The following is a 15,908-nucleotide window of genomic DNA, read 5'->3' on the forward strand; positions in this document are numbered from 1 at the left end:
CTCCGGCCTCACTTAAGTTGGGATTCCAGAAACACTGAGAAACATAGGTGCTTTTGATATAAACATGTTGGGTATAGTTGCTTAACAAACCAAGCTCAGCTTAACCAGAGAGAAGTTTTGCTGGTCATCATGGAGGCCCTGCCCTTAGCCAGACTGAGCTAGGGAGGTTAGTAGGAAGAAACAATGAAGGACTCACCAAACTAGAAGCTACACTTACCCATTCTATCCATTCTAGTAAGATTGAACTTTGATTTTTTTAAATGCAATGATAATAAAATTTTAGGCACCAAGAGACAGAGCCCGGTCAGAAGGACAATACTGTTCCTCTATTCCTTATCAAATACAATGCTAGGCAATATGAAGATATTTCTTTTATTGTCTGTCTGAATGTGGAACTCTTCTACTGTCTGAATATTTCTGGGCCCCAAGTTGGGGTTTACTTTCTTGACGGTTGGAAAGAATCATTTGGGTGAGGGGTACTGTGCCCATGACCCACAGCCAACTCCCGACATGCACAGTAGGGCACCTCTCCCACGGGGAAGGAGGTCTTTGCAAACCTTTTACTACCTTTCTTCAATGTATAAACTGTGATCTCTGGAACTTTCAGACATAACACTTACCTCATGTCGGCAAATGAGAAGCAAGTTTCTCCTTATTCTCTATTAGAAACATAGAAAGCAAGCCAGCATAATTTCTAAACCAAGTTGGATCTTTCTTTAAAAAACAGGAAATTTGTTGCTATGCGTTGTTTTCCTTCCTTGAGCAGTATGCTGTTTATCTTCAGGAAAAGGATCACACAGATCCTGGTGTACATGCTTATGAACAACAGGCAAGGGTTACAGTCGCTCATTCTCATTTGCTTTCCTTGAGGGAGAGAAATCGTATGATGGGTTCAGTTGGTTTTGGCCTCAGTATACAGTAGTTTCCTGAGAGGCTTCCTTAATAGGTGCCCACTAAAACATTCCTTAACACAAACACACAAACACACACACAACCTGAGTGTGTGTGTATAATCTGACAGTCTCTCAAAGCATGACCACACAGAATTTAGAACTTGTTAACAGTAATACGATGTTAAAAGGACCCGAAATTCTGTTGAGAAAAACTAATACAAACACTGGAAATTGTTGTGCTTAGACAAGAAAATTTAAGCTGTTTTTCTTTTTTTAAAGAACGGATGGGTTGTATATGGCAGAATTTCTTCTTAGGATTTGTTTCTAATAATGAGAATGTCCCAAAGATGGTAAAGAATATCTTGACAATAGAGATTTCTTGGCAGAATTTGGATGAACAAATACTGGCTGGACTAGATGAGCTTTAAGGCTCCTTCAAGCACAGGAAAATCATAGCTATATGATTTTGATACTTTTTTTGTTTTTCTAAAATAGCCCATAGTGTGGACGCTAACAAGGTAATCTGGAAACAAATGCCTTGAGACAAGGGCTTCTGAGAAACTGGATTCATAGCTGCTTAGAAGCCAAAATAAAAAAAAAAAACAGTATTTTGAGGGAAACTGGATAATGCCAATGGAAAGTTCTTTAATATTCTTCCTGGAAAATGGTTATAACCATTTATAAAGCAAATCATCAGAATTTTAAGGGCAAAGTGACACATACAGTGAGAGATTTTAATAACACCTCTCTTGAAGAGATTGACAGATTAATAAGGATATAGAAGATGTGAGCAACAGAATGAAGAGATTTAATCTAATGGGCATATTTAGAACTCTGTCCCCACAGCCCCCATCGGAGAATATGCACTAAAGAAATTCACGGAATATTTAAAAAGAATTGACCATGTACTAGGCCACAAACCAAGTCTCAATGCATTTTGTGGAAATAGTATCATACAAACAACATTCCCAGACCACAATAGATTTTTTAAGTTAGAAATCCGTAACAAAATGATTACTAAAGACTCTCATTCATTTGGGAATTCAAAATGATGCTGCTAATAAAACTCATGAATCAAAGAAGAAATAATTATGGTAATTACAACATTCTTATAACTGAGTGATGATAAAAATACTCCATATTAGAATATATCAGATTTCACTACAGTTTTATTTAGAATAAAATACTTAAATCTTGTCCTAGAAAGAAAGAAGGACTGAGAATTAATGAACAAGTATCCAACTCAGGAAGTCAGAAAGTAAATAAGAGTACATCCAAAGAAAGCAGAAGAAGAAAATAATAAAGGGTAGAAATTAAAATCAGAAAACAAAGATACACTAGAGAAGATGAACAAAGGAAAAGCTATTTATTTGGAAAGACTAATAAGAGCCAAATCTGATCAAGAAAAATACAGAGATGTTACAAATAATAACATTAGGAATGAATGAGAGAACATAACTACAGATTCAGCAAGGATTAAATAACAGCACACTACTATGAAGAAATATGTGCCATTAAGTTTGAAAATTTCAATGAAATGAAGAATATCACAGAAAAATTCAAATTATTATTCTAACAAGACAGAAACCTGAATAGTCTAATAACCATTTAAAAAACTGATTCATTAGTTAAAAAGCTTCTCATCCTTCCACCCAAAAAAATCCAAAAACCAATAAACACTAGGTTCAGATGGTTTTAGAGAAAAAAAAGTAAAAAAAAAAATCTGTGTTTTAGATCAAAACAAAAAACCAAAACAAAAAAAAAATGCAGGAGATAGAAAATGGAAAAGCACTAGGACTATCTCAGAACCAAATCCAAGATGGTAGGAAAAAGGAAAATTATGGACCACTCTCAGATATAAATACAAATGTAAAAATCCTAAATAAAATATCAGCAAACAGAACCCAACAATGCATAAAATATATCACGACTAATGTGGATTTTTGCTAATAATGCAAGGATGATTTAACTTTAAAAAATGGATGACAATAATTCCTGTACTATCCGATTAAAAGAGAAAACCCCAATGATCTTATCAATAGATACAGAAAAGGCACTCAGTAATAATTAACACATTTATAATTTTTTAAAATAGAAACTTTTAGCAAACTAGGATCAGAAGGGGACTTTCATAATCTAACAGAAAGTATTTACCAAAACCCAGCAGTAAGCACCATACTCAATGGTGAAATGCTAACAGCCTTCCCTTTAAAATCAGTAACAAGCTAAGGATCTGTGCTATCCCTACTTCCTATCCCCGCTATTCCTACTTCCTATCCCCTGTGCTATTTCCTGCAGGTCCTAGCCAGAGTGGTAGGAAAAGAAAAAATAAATATATAAAAGATAAAAGATTGAAAAAGAACAAAAACTTGTAATTATTTATAGATGGTATGTCTGTTACACAGAAAAACTAAGAGAAATACAGATAAATTATTAGAATTGATAAGAGGTTTCAGCAAACGGCTAAGTATTAGTTTAATATGAAAAATTTTATTTCTATCCACGAGCAACAGTAAGACAAAGTAATTTTTAAAAATTGAGCACTGTGCTTATATTTCTTGACCTTCATCTCCTGCTCTTCAACAGGCACCTCAACTAGATAAGCACAGGATAATAAAAAAATTTAAGACAAACAAGTAACCTAATTATATTGTAAAACTCTGAGAGGCAGGGAGTATAATTTCATGGAAGACCTACAGGATTCCTCTCTATTCTATTCCCATGGAAAAATTTCACTTAAAAAAATGAGGCGTTGTAGATGGGGTTACTTTGAACTGTGGTGAATCACACTTATTCACTGGAAAGACACATAAGCAGGAAGTCCAGGCCTCTGCAAATCAAACTCTGCCTAAAAGGAAAAATATGGCTGATACCTTCTCTTCTACACAGCTTACAATAAAGTCAGCAGGAAGTGGCCCTCCAAAATGGCATCCCACATCAGGAAGGAGATGGATGCTATGAAGGGAGACATTGGTCAAGAGGTAGGCAAAGCTCTTAAGAAAGCTCTTGAATGCTTGGTTCTTCATTTACATGAAGATAATAGGGAGAGTTACTTCTGTTGAAATTTCACTACAACAAAACACAGGATGTCATTTAAATTCTAAGAACTTCTTGATCCAATTGCGTTCCCTGTACTCTTACTGTATATCCAGGTATGTCCATCGGCATGGGGGCCTGGTCAGCTCATGTTTTTAACAGTCTTAGAGAAGGAAACTATGGCACATAACGATTTCTTTTTTCCACAGAGGGGTTGACTTATTACCATTTTTAATGAAGTGACAAAAAAAATGAGATAAAAGGGTAGAGAATGTTCTATATTCACGTGGATCTTGCTGGACAATTCACTCAATAAAAACATGGTTATCTGAAAACACTAGATTCTGATGTTGTTTTTAAAAATATGTTAAAAGCCTAACTCACTGGAAACACCAAAATAAGCAAAGATAGTAGACTGATTTTCTGTTTGATTAAATATAGTACATACCTATAATGGAATAGTATATAGCACTAAAATCATATTGCAACATAAATTTAGTGACTAAAAAATATTCACGGTGCACTGCTAAGTTAAAACAAAGTAGGATATAAAACATTAAGTCCAATTTGAAACCATGTTTTAAACATTCCTAAATTTGCACCGGGAAAGGACATTCAACAAAATACTAGTGATGTGAGTGACTATCTCTGTGTGATGGGTTAATAGGTGACTTTTGTTTTGTTCTGTGTGTTCTGTATCTTTAAGTACTTTACACTAGGGGTGTATATTAATGTGGACGTTATTTAAAAAAATCCACCATAATGAAAATGCCTAGAATTCACATCATACACATTTTTGGTGGTCACCAAAACATTCACAAACTAAGTATAGTTTCATGGCAGTGAAAATACCCAACAAAAGCCAAGTGTCCTGCTGATTGTTAGACTGGAGGACGACCTTTTCTCCTGAACTCCTGTTCTCCACTGGGCATTTGCCCTGGGGCATGGCTCAGTGCCCCCAGGAGACACTGAAAAGGCTCAGTGCCATCCCAAGAAGACGTTTCCTTCCTTTGGCTTACTCTCATACCATCAGCGGGGGACAGTGCAGACTGCAGCCCAGCATTTAGGACAGCAGGACAGGAATGAAAATTCTGGGCATGAACAAAGCTCCACTTACCACCTCCAGAACGCCGCTTCTCTGATTAGCAACTTTCTCCGATCTGAAGCGTGGCTTCCCAGCCTTCCACACCAGTGGCCTATATCTTTTCCACCAATCTCCCACTGCCCCTCACACACTCTCCAGCCAGGATGGAATGCCCCTCCACATAACTGTCCATGCAGTTCCCACATCTTGTCCACCGGCCAGGCCCATGCGAGTCTTACCCTTCACGTAAGCCTCCCTTCTCAGCTCCTCAGACCTGCGCTGGTCTCCCCCTCTCTCAGCTCCTTGGCTTATACCCAACACTTGATCATTTGCAGGTGAGACAGACACATTGTTTAACTGTTTCCTGTGCATGGCAGGGTCTGGTAAGGGTTGGGGCCAAGAATCTCTTTGATTCTTCCCATTGCCTTCTTCTGGCTTCTGGCACAGGTCTACAATATAGTAGGTTCTCAAAACCAGAACATAGATCTTTTAAGGTGGAGTGATTTCACTGGCACTTTTCCTGACAATGATTTTGTCAGCAATCTCTTCCTTCTGGTCTGCCTGTCTGCCTCTCTTTTTATGCTTGTCTCATCCTTAAGAGCAAAGAATGGCATTTTTCCTGCTCACTCTTCTCAGCTCATAAACAAATGGCTTCCTCTCTACTTCAGCCCTCGTGGAGTGGTGCTAACTGAACGGAGGCTGTCCACAACAGTGCTGGGTCCTCTCGCCTGCTCACTCCCAGGCACCCAGGCACTCGGTGCCCATTCTCATCAAGGACTGTGGATCTTTTGGTTCCCCCCCTAGGGGTTCTTGCCCTTCAGGACTTTGGTGGGCTATGTTCCACATTCATTTACTCACCCACTCATTCAGCACCTAGTTCCTTAGTGCCTTCTGTGTGCCAGGCACTGTTATGTAAACTCACTGTTGTATGTCTTGTCTCCCCACCTACATTGAAAGCTCCCCGACGGCAACGATTATCTGCTACGATTATTTAATTGTCACCAGAGAATCTAACACTGTGTTCAGAAAGTGAAAAATATTTACCTGACTGAAAGGAGAAGGAGAAAAGGAATAAAGCAGAAAGCTTCAGTTTTCATTCGATTATTCTCTCCGTTGTGGTTTGACTAGAGATGGCGTAAAAAGATAAGGCAAAACTTTGACTCTAGCAGACTGAGTACAGCCTTCATTTTTTTTTTTTTCTGGGCCTCTGTCCAGACCAAATGAGACAGTGACGTATGTGAAAACATTCTTTACGTTGCAGAATATTTTACAAATATGAAGTGTCATCATCATCACGATATGCATCACCCATACCGTACTGTGAAAAGTTTGATTCCAAACAATAAGCAACCAAATCACCCCATTTTGCAAGCTCCTGCAACCAGCAGCATAATACAGCCAGAAAAAAAAGCTGACAGCCTGACAAAACCCAAATGGAAAATTAAAATGAGCAAGAACAGCCACACCCCCAAAGAGAGAGCAAACCCGCACCGCTTGGAGGAGGAAATCCTCTAATTGCCTCCACACTCCTGCTCGCTTCCATCTGCTTGCATTTAAGGAAACCCAACTACTGGGCTCCTCGCAGCTGTAGAGAAAAAGATATGCATCCTAAGTGCCTGGATGGCTGCAGCAGGCAGGGACCGACAAGAGGACAGAAGATCCACAGGCAAGGCTCAACAGCACATCTAAAAACAAATTTAATGTGTGTTATGCAAAATGGCAAACCAGCTCTCCTGGCTGTGAGGTCACATGAAATAATAACGGAACTCCTTCTCAGGAGAAAGGCAGCAGTGGCGTGTGTGGGCAGGAATGCTGCAGTGCGCTCCTCACACAAAGAAGCCCATGGGCCTCCCCCAGCTGGGAGTTGCACGGAGCCCAGGCTGCAATTAGGTTTCTTGTGGGGAAGTGACTGGAGACACAGGCACCCATGTTCCTCACTGTGGGGTAACTAAATCGCCTTTGGCAAAACTTCTTAAGTGCAATTATAGTTTTTAGAAATGCCAACCTTTTGATTCCAGTCTCACTTTGACCATTTCTCCCCTGCTCTTCCTATCTGAATCTCACCAGTCCCATTCTCCAGTCTGCCCTCGGCCTTCTCCCTTTCTGGACTGCTGACCACCTATGCTCAGGACCTTACTGTGCCTCCATAATCAGAGGGATCCCCTAAGGTGCAACCAAATTGTCATCTTGGAGAACAGGCAGTTCATTGTGAGATGATGAAACTGTGGTGCAGAGATGCAAAGACACAAGATGTGTTCACATCACCAGCCAGTGGCAGGGACAGGGCCTGACAGCAGATATCTACAACTCAACATACATAATACAGAAAAAGGACACTAGCACTTGGTGGCACTTGTTACAAGCCAGAGACTAGGCAGGGAGCCTTCACATTCTTTATCTGAGTCCAAACCTGACATTAATCCTGTGAGCTGGACTAAGAAGTTAAGCCACTTTCCCAAAATCTTGCAGCCAGTAATGATGCCGATAAGATTCATTCCCAGGTCTGATTGCAAAGCCTGTTCTTCCTTCTAGCCTGTACTGCCAAAAGATTTCAGGGTGAAGGAAGCTGATGGAGTAGTTAACTCATGAGATGGGTTCCTCTTTGTGGCTGTATACCTGCTCATGGTCTAGTGAAAGGAGAACAGTTAATGAATGGTATGAATGGCAGTGCACTGGAATTCTGGAAGATGAAGCTGGAAATCAGTAGGAAAGGTTGTTATTGAAAATGCCTTGGTTTCCTGGTGTGACCATAGTTTTATAATTTGTGGGGACCCTGGAAGATTCTAGAGAGGTGGGCTTTGTATCTCCAAGTGGCTCCCTCCTCCACAGCAGTCTAAAACCAGAAGGGCAGAGCCTTCCGGGGCGACAACCACTTGGCTTCAAGCACTGAAGGGTGGAGTGGATGCTGCCATGGCAGGCAAGCTTAGGAGGAAGAACAGTGGCTGCTGGGACCTCCAGGACTCTCTGCAGGGTTGTGAAAGGGGGCTGCTAGCTGCTTGCCCAGGGTCTCCTTGTACTTTTAGCAAAAAAAATGCTCTCGAGAATCCCCTTGACAGGCTATCTGCATCCAATCATCATTCCCAATGCTGAGACTGCTCAGCAATCCCTGGTCAGCTCACCGTCAAAGCAGGACCTGCATTACATCATGGAGGAGTGTGGGTGGCTCGATGTTTTTTATGTGAAGAAATTGGTTATGCCCTTCCGTGAGAAGGAACAGCTTCAACACGTAGGCTGTATGTATGCAAAATGTTCCTTTGGGTAAATGGTAAAAAGAAATCATCATGGAATCCTATCTAAGTGGCTTGAACTGGAAAAAATAACTTGTTCATTTTATCTGGCTCTGGCTTTCCACGAGCAGCAGCGGTGAGGAAGCTTCCTGAGCTGTTGGCCACAGCTGGGGGCCACCCTGGGAGAGGCTTTGCTTCTGCATCTGGTTTTCTCAGTTCCCTAAGACCTCACCAGTTAATGTTCATTACTTATACCTCTAAGTAATGTCTATTTTATTGTAAACGATAATAAAATTCTAAGCCCCCCAAGTGACTAAGTGGACCCTCCTCTTGACCATGGGGATCCAAAGAAACCTGGAAAACTAGTTCAGGCCATGAAGGGAAGGTGGGGGTCAGATATGCCTTGTTATACCCTCCTCCCTTTGGAGTTCAGGCACAACTGGCTGGCATGAACATTAAAACAGAGACCCTAAGGCTGACAGAACAGACTCTTATAGCAATATGATACTAACTCCAACCTGACACTAGCATAACATCACATGACAGATAACAGGCCCTAAAAGGAAATCAAAGTATTTTACCCTAAAATATATTTCCTTGATGTATTTTGAAATGGCCCTGCAAAGCTGTCTCTTGTGGGGGAAGTTTGCATGCAGGGGTGTCCAACCTTTTGTCTTCCCTGGGCCACACTGGAAGAACTGCCTTGGGCCACACATAAAGTATACTAATGATAGGTGATGAGCTTAAAAAAAAAAAAAAAGTCCTTGCATAATTTTTGTGATATCTGCCACCTGCCACCACAGGTAACTAAAAAAGTCCTCGCATTCAAATGGCTGGACACAGGTGAGAATCTCCTTCCCTTACTAGGTCTCTTCTGTGACTCTGACTCCTTTGATAAGAGACATTTAGATTTATGCTCTCCAAAGCCTTCTTCTTGGAGGTTTCACCCACACGACAAGAATCTTTATCTTCCAGGCCCCCTCACCCCACTTACCTCAACTGATTTCAACTCTTCAGGCAAAGCTTAATTCTTTGAACCGATTGTCAATCTGGAAATATTTAAATCTACCTATGACCTGGAAGTCACCCCCTCCTTCACCTCCTGGACACACACTGCCTTCGAGATGTCCAGCCTTGCTAGCCAAACCAATGTATACCTTACATATGTGGGTTTCTGTCTTTGTAACTTCTGTCTCTATAAAATGTATAAAATCAAGCTGTAACCCAGCCACCCTGGGTACCTGTTCCTCAGGACCCCCTGAAGCTATGTCATGGGTCATGTTCCTTAACCTTGGCAAAATAAACTTCTAAATTGATTGAAACCTGTCTCAGATACTTTTTGGCTTACACTTTACTATTTTTAAGGTTTACTATTTTTAAGGTCAAAATTCAACCAAGTCTCAAAGCTCTCTCTTTGGAGCGGATATCAACAGGATAGGTATCTGAAAATAGCTTGTTTGTCTTGTCCACTGCTTGATAGTTAAGACAAAGTTTGCTTTTGTTGGAAACCTTCCAACATTTTATTGTGAACAATTTCAAACATAGTTTTCATAACTTTACACTGAATATCCATATACTTACCATCCAGCTTTAAACATTAATATTATAACATACATGCTTTATCAAATAGCTATGGATCTATTCATGCATTTTATTTTTCTAAAGTGTAGCTTAGGGGGAAAAGCATGCTTTTCAAACACGAGTGTGAATGCTTGCTTGAGCACTTACTAGCTGGGAGACTTTGGGCAGGTGTGTAATTTCTTAGAGCTTCAGTTTCCATTGTTATAAAATGTGGGTAACAATGCCTACGGGTGCTGTGCAGATTAAATGCAATAAGGTGTGGGAAGTGCCTTGCACACAGTCAATTCAATATGCAGTAGGAACACATAACCAATTTTCAGCGCTCAGGCTATGCTATCTATGAAACAAAATTGAATTGGTCAAAAATAATGACAACAATTATCCAGCTATAGGTGAAGCAAGAATGGCAGAATGTTGATGATCACTGTTGGAGCTGGGTGAGGTTGCAGGGAGTCCAGTATGCTACACTGTTTACTTTCTATACATTTGAAATTTTCCATAAAAAAAATGAATAAAATGTTAAAAAAGCAAATTGGTCACTGGATTTTGTCAAGCAAAAAAAAAAAAAAAAAAAAAAAAAAGAAAGAAAGAAAAAAGAAAAAAAAAGAAAGAAAGAAAAAAGAAAAAAGTGATTTGAAATATTTAATAAGAAACCTCTGAGGAAGTAATAAGAAGTAGTGATACTGGGGTTACTGGTGCAGGGTTGGGGGCCCCACATCTCACTCTCACGGCTGTGGCGCAGCATGGGGAGGAGGAAGGACAAGTCTTGGGTATTTTGTAAAAGCTCCCCAGGTGATCTGGTTCACTCCTGAGTGAGAACTCCTGTGCCGGCAGAAAAGTGTGAAACCACACTTTCCAGCATATTAATTGTGAGAATAAGTACTTTGCATAATGCAAAGCTTGTGCCTCTAGCTAATTTGCAGGCAGATGACACAGCGTGAGAAGCCTCTGATTTAGTAGAATAAGAACTATTTGTAACCAAACAGCCTCCCTCTGTTAAGTCAGGGGTAGGTTAACCAAGGACCTAATTAGAGTGCATTCTCCCACGTCACTTATCAACTGTCTTAACTCGTAGAGCTAAGGGGTTCCTTTAGTGCTTTCAGAATTGGGAATCTGGAGAAAGGTGGAAGAAAAAAAACCCCATGGACAATGTTAAACAGAAGTAAAAGGAAAGATGCTCTTTTAAAAAACAAAATGTCACCCTCCTGTTCTAGTTCCTGAATTCCTTCCCTTCCCTGCTGTGGCTCATTCTCTCTTGTTCCCCTTTGCTGGCAGCTGGAGGCAGGAGGGAGCTCTGATGGAACCGCTGGGTGAGAAAATATGTGTCTGGAGCCCTCTTGGTGGGGCCGAAGCAGCGTCTTTGTGGGCTGGGATCATGCGGCGGCAGCTAGAGTAGGCAGGCCAAGCTGGGCCACCGCAAGGGAGCAAGGCCATTTGCTATCCTGTGGGTTTCCTGAATGAGGCCAGGAACGAATGCTTGTAACAGAGAAGACCTGCACACAGGGTGTGTGCACACATGAGCACACACACTCTCAGAGGATCAGAAGAATTTTTATACCTATGTGTGATGGACTGAATTGTGTCCCCTCAAATGCATGTGTTGAAGCCCTAACCCCCAATGTAACTGTATTTGGAGAAGGGGGCCTTAAAGGAGGTTGATGAAAGTTAAATAAGTTCAAAGAGGTAGGGCCCTGATCCAATAGGGCTGGTCTTCCTATAGGAAGGGGAAGAGACAGCAGGGGAACTTGCAGAGAGAAAAAGGCCATGTGGGGACACCAGAGACAGTGGCCATCTGCAAGACGAGGAGGGAGGCTCACCAGACCCCGACCCTGCCTGCACCATGAACTTGGACTTTCAGTCTCCAGACTATGAGAAAATATGATTCTGTTAAGCCACCCAGGCCTTTCCCCTGACATAAATGCCCACCTGGAAGGAACCTTTACCTATTTCTCTGGCGTGTGCTATCTATGAATATGTTCTAAGACTTATTCATAACACTTCAGTTATTTTTAAGCACCTATGATGAAAAAGACACAGTATTGGACATAGAGGTGAATTTTCTAGCCTGACGGACTAGGAAGAAGTGACACTTAAGATGAGCCTTGCTGGATAAGCAGAGACTGACTAGAAATTAAAAAAAAAACAAAAAACGATCCTTGCAGCAGATTAGACTTAGACTCTAAGCGACAGCAGGAAGGCATCCCAAGAGGTTAGAAAATGAGTGTTCAAAGCCCTCCAAGGGCACAGAGATGGTTTGGTTTTGCTACAGGATCACATTTGAAGTGAAAGAGTTAGATGTGTTAAAGAGGTGGGTTGGACAGACAGATCATAAAAGGCCTCAGATGCCAGGTTAAGGTGTTTAGGCCTTTCTTGGGGGAATAACAGGAGCCTTGAGAAGTTTTGAAACAAGAGAATGACAAGATTGATATATGTGTAAAAAGGGAAAAGTGAAGAGACATGACACAGAGTAAGCACTTATGAGTGTCAGGCATCATGTCAGCACCACACTTCTTCTCTTTTAATCCTCAAAACAATACCATTTTGGACATGAGAAAGTTGAGTCACAGCAGGGTGGTCACTTGCCCAAGACCCCACAGCTGGTCAGCAATGGAGCTCAGATGCAAGCACATGCCCAGTAGCAAAGTTAATGCCCTGCCCTTCCTGCCATTTAACCTCAAGCTCACCTCCCACACCATCATCTATTTTCCTCCCAGTCAGAATGGCTATCTTAACAGAGCCTGGAATGTACATTGCTTTTAGGGTTGGAAAGCAGGCAGATTAACCACAAAAAATTTCCAATGCACAGGGCACCTCTAGAAATATCATTCAGCCTTCTAAACAAAGCCATATGTAAACCAGCTCTTGCTGTCTGTATTAGTCCATTCTCACACTGCTAATAAAGACATACATGAGACTGGATAATTTATGAAGGACAGAGGTTAAATTGACTCACAGTTAAGCATGGCTGGGAAGGCCTCAGGAAACTTACAATCATGGCAGAAGGGGAAGCAATCACATCCTTCCTCACGTGATGGCAGGAAGGAGAATTGCCAAGCAAAGAGGGAAAAGCCCCTTATAAAACCATCAAATCTCGTGAGAACTCACTTACTATCACGAAAACAGCAGCACGGGGGTAACTGCCCCTAAGATTCAATTACTTCCCACCGGGTCCCTCCCATGACATGTGGGGATTATGGAAACTACAATTCAAGATGAGATCTGGGTGATGACACAGCCAAATCATATAATGTCTTTTCCTATCACAACACAGTCAAAGGGTCAAGTTGGGAATTCTCCTATTGTGTCCTACAATATCAAAGTAACCAATGATCATAATTTACACATAAAGCTGCAAAAATATATAGGGGATATAGTTGTCCTAGGTAAGTAGCCACCCCAACATCGACTATATTTTTAATGCAATATAAACAGCTGCTCTCAAATAACCTCTGCTCCCCAAATCCAACAAGATCACCCAGTATCCAGGAAAATACAATGCTGTTTTCTGTGTCTACCTTTAAATGACAAAGTAAGTCATGCTATGATCATTTGATCTTTTGACATAGCTGCTCTTCTAAAACTTCAGGTATATTGAAAAACGAGAGTAAAAATCAGGTAAGAAAGAGTTAATTCCCTTAATATGTAAAAATCAAAACATACCATGCCAGTAGAACAATTCACATTTTCTTAAATGTGCTCTCCTTCAAGGGCAAAGATTTTTGGTATTTTGGAAGCAATACTTACAAAGATAACTTGGGCACTATTTTTTTATTTTTCTTTTAGATGAAGTCTCGCTCTGTTGCCCAGGCTGGAGTGCAGTGGCGCGATCTCAGCCCACTGCAACCTCTGCCTCCCGGGTTCAAGTGATTCTCCTGTCTCAGCCTCCGAGTAGCTGGGACTACAGGCATGCACCACCACACCCAGCTAATTTTTTGTATTTTTAGTAGAGATGGGGTTTCACCATGTTAGCCAGGATGGTCTCGATCTCCTGACCTTGTGATCCACCCACCTTGGCCTCCCAAAGTGCTGGGATTACAGGCATGGGTCACCCTGCCTGGCCCTTAGGTGCTATCTTGAAAATTATGTGTGTACTCTAAGATACAATTGTGGCTAATGGTTTGTTAGAAGAGAGACAAAACTGCTGAAAGCATCACTTCTATTCTGGCACCTACTGTGTGCCAGCACTGAGACCTGTGCTGGGACTAGATAGATCAGGATAAGCAAACTGAATCACATCAGGGGTTGTTAAAATCCCCTTAAAACTAATGAGGGTGTAAAAACTTTTTTTTGACGTTAGAATCAAATTCTGAGAGCTACTCCTTTGAAAAACAGGCAGCACACTTTTCACTTCCTTGCCTACTCACACCTCAGGAATCACGTGCTGTGGCTTTTCTATAAAATTTTCACAACACAGCCTATCTCTTCTACCTTCAAAAAGCAGGGGGGGTGGAAGTGGGAATATGTGCATGTATGTGTGTGTGCGCACATGCGTGTATGTGGTTGTTGGGGATTCCTCCCTTTTTGCTCTATAGATATACTCTTCACACTGTGGCATAATTGTTGGATATGGTTCTTATCCATTAAACAAACTCCTTCGAGGTATATGCTGTGTCTGGATGTATCTCTGTTTTCCCAGACTAGGAACAATGCCCAGGACTGTTCCTTACATGTTTACTGAGTGAATGAATGATTGTTTCAACTGTGAGTTTGTCTTCAGACTCCAGAACGTTTGACAGTCAATATACTCCTCATGGTAGGGAAAGTCAAAACTTTCAAAAATTTATATGCATGTGTACAAACAGATTTCAGGACAAGCTTATTGAGGTATAATTCGTATACAGTAAAATTCTCCCTAAGTATTGATAAGTGGATACAATTGAGTAAGAGCAGGTGGTTCCTACACACTTGCCAGGCCCCTGTTCTCTGGGACTCCGAATGAATGGAGGGACAGTGGGGCCTGGGAACCTGGATTTTTAATATCATCTCAGGTAATTCTGGTAAAAACCCCAGGTCAAGAGTCCCTGAAGTAGATGATGCTCTGCCACTATATTTTATATTTCCTTTCCTTTTCTCATCCCCAGGCCCATCCATCACTCTCAGTCAACTATTAATATTGAGGATGAAACCAAAACATTTCTGCTCAGCATCATACTTGGAAACAAAATCTAGGTACTCAGCCACTTGGCTGGAGTCAACTATAATTTCTGGTTATTTAGCAGAAATACAGCTGCTAAATGACATTTTGAAATGAACATGAGATACCCACTTAAAGAAATGAAAAGGCTTTGAATCAGCATGGGATAAAAGGATTGTGATTTGGGGGCTCTAAGTGTGTATTACTCTAGGGAAATGGTGGGGAAAGAGAAGAAACCAAGCCACTCACAACAACACTGTTCTAATTCCAAATGCAACCCCACACCTGAGGTTTTTTAAATGGTGGATTTTAGGGGATCTGTGAATAGTGAGGTTGACATCAAGTCAAAATCCAAAGGATACAGCACTGAAGGGAATGTAAGAAAATTCATTTGTATTACAGGAGGGCTGGCTTTGCAGTGCCATCCTTCAGTTACTGAAAGATATCAAAAAACATGATCTTCTCTAGCCTTCACTTAACTGAGAATGTTGGAAGATGTGGGGTTCTGGCCTCTAATTAGTAATATGGGACAATCTTTTCTCTATTTGAATTTCAATTCTTACAGCTAAGGGTTTGTATTTCAGTAAAGTCTATCACAACAAACTCCAGGAGTCTGTGGCCATTCTTTTGTCATTTTCTCCCCTGAGATTGTGATTATAATCTAATAATTCAAGTAGTGGGGTCAGTGGTCAGAGACTTGACATTTAGTGGAAATGGAATCTAACCTTTACTGATATTTCATTGTGAGTAATACTCAAAATGGGACTGACATATTGGGAGACTATTTGACTAGTTGGAAAAAAGAAACCTAACCACTGTTAATCAAAACAGAGGGATAACTGGTATAAAAAACAGACACAAGGCCTGCTTGTTCTGCTGCGGTCCTGGGGAGATTACTAGCTAGTAAATATTTTATGAATCCATTGATTAAGATGGGACTTTAAGAAAGAATG

At 40.9% G+C, this 15,908-nt stretch overlaps 1 protein-coding gene across 8 annotated transcripts in view; it reads right to left on the minus strand.

The window, feature by feature from the left end:
- The window catches only part of FYN (FYN proto-oncogene, Src family tyrosine kinase), a 214,377-nt gene that overhangs the window by 93,043 nt on the left and 105,426 nt on the right, over positions 1-15,908 (minus strand). Inside the window, exon 1 of one of the 8 annotated variants that reach the window (XM_016956183.4) lies at positions 5,047-5,787. The exons of 6 other annotated variants lie outside the window; for them this stretch is intronic. The gene's annotated coding sequence lies outside the window, so the exon portion shown is untranslated. Of the gene's footprint in view, positions 1-620; positions 639-5,046; positions 5,788-15,908 lie in introns of those variants that run through there. One more of the 8 variants, XM_024357374.2, reaches the window with a different exon arrangement.

The sequence above is a fragment of the Pan troglodytes genome, chromosome 5 (assembly GCF_028858775.2).
Source record: "Pan troglodytes isolate AG18354 chromosome 5, NHGRI_mPanTro3-v2.0_pri, whole genome shotgun sequence".
NCBI lineage: Eukaryota > Metazoa > Chordata > Mammalia > Primates > Hominidae > Pan > Pan troglodytes.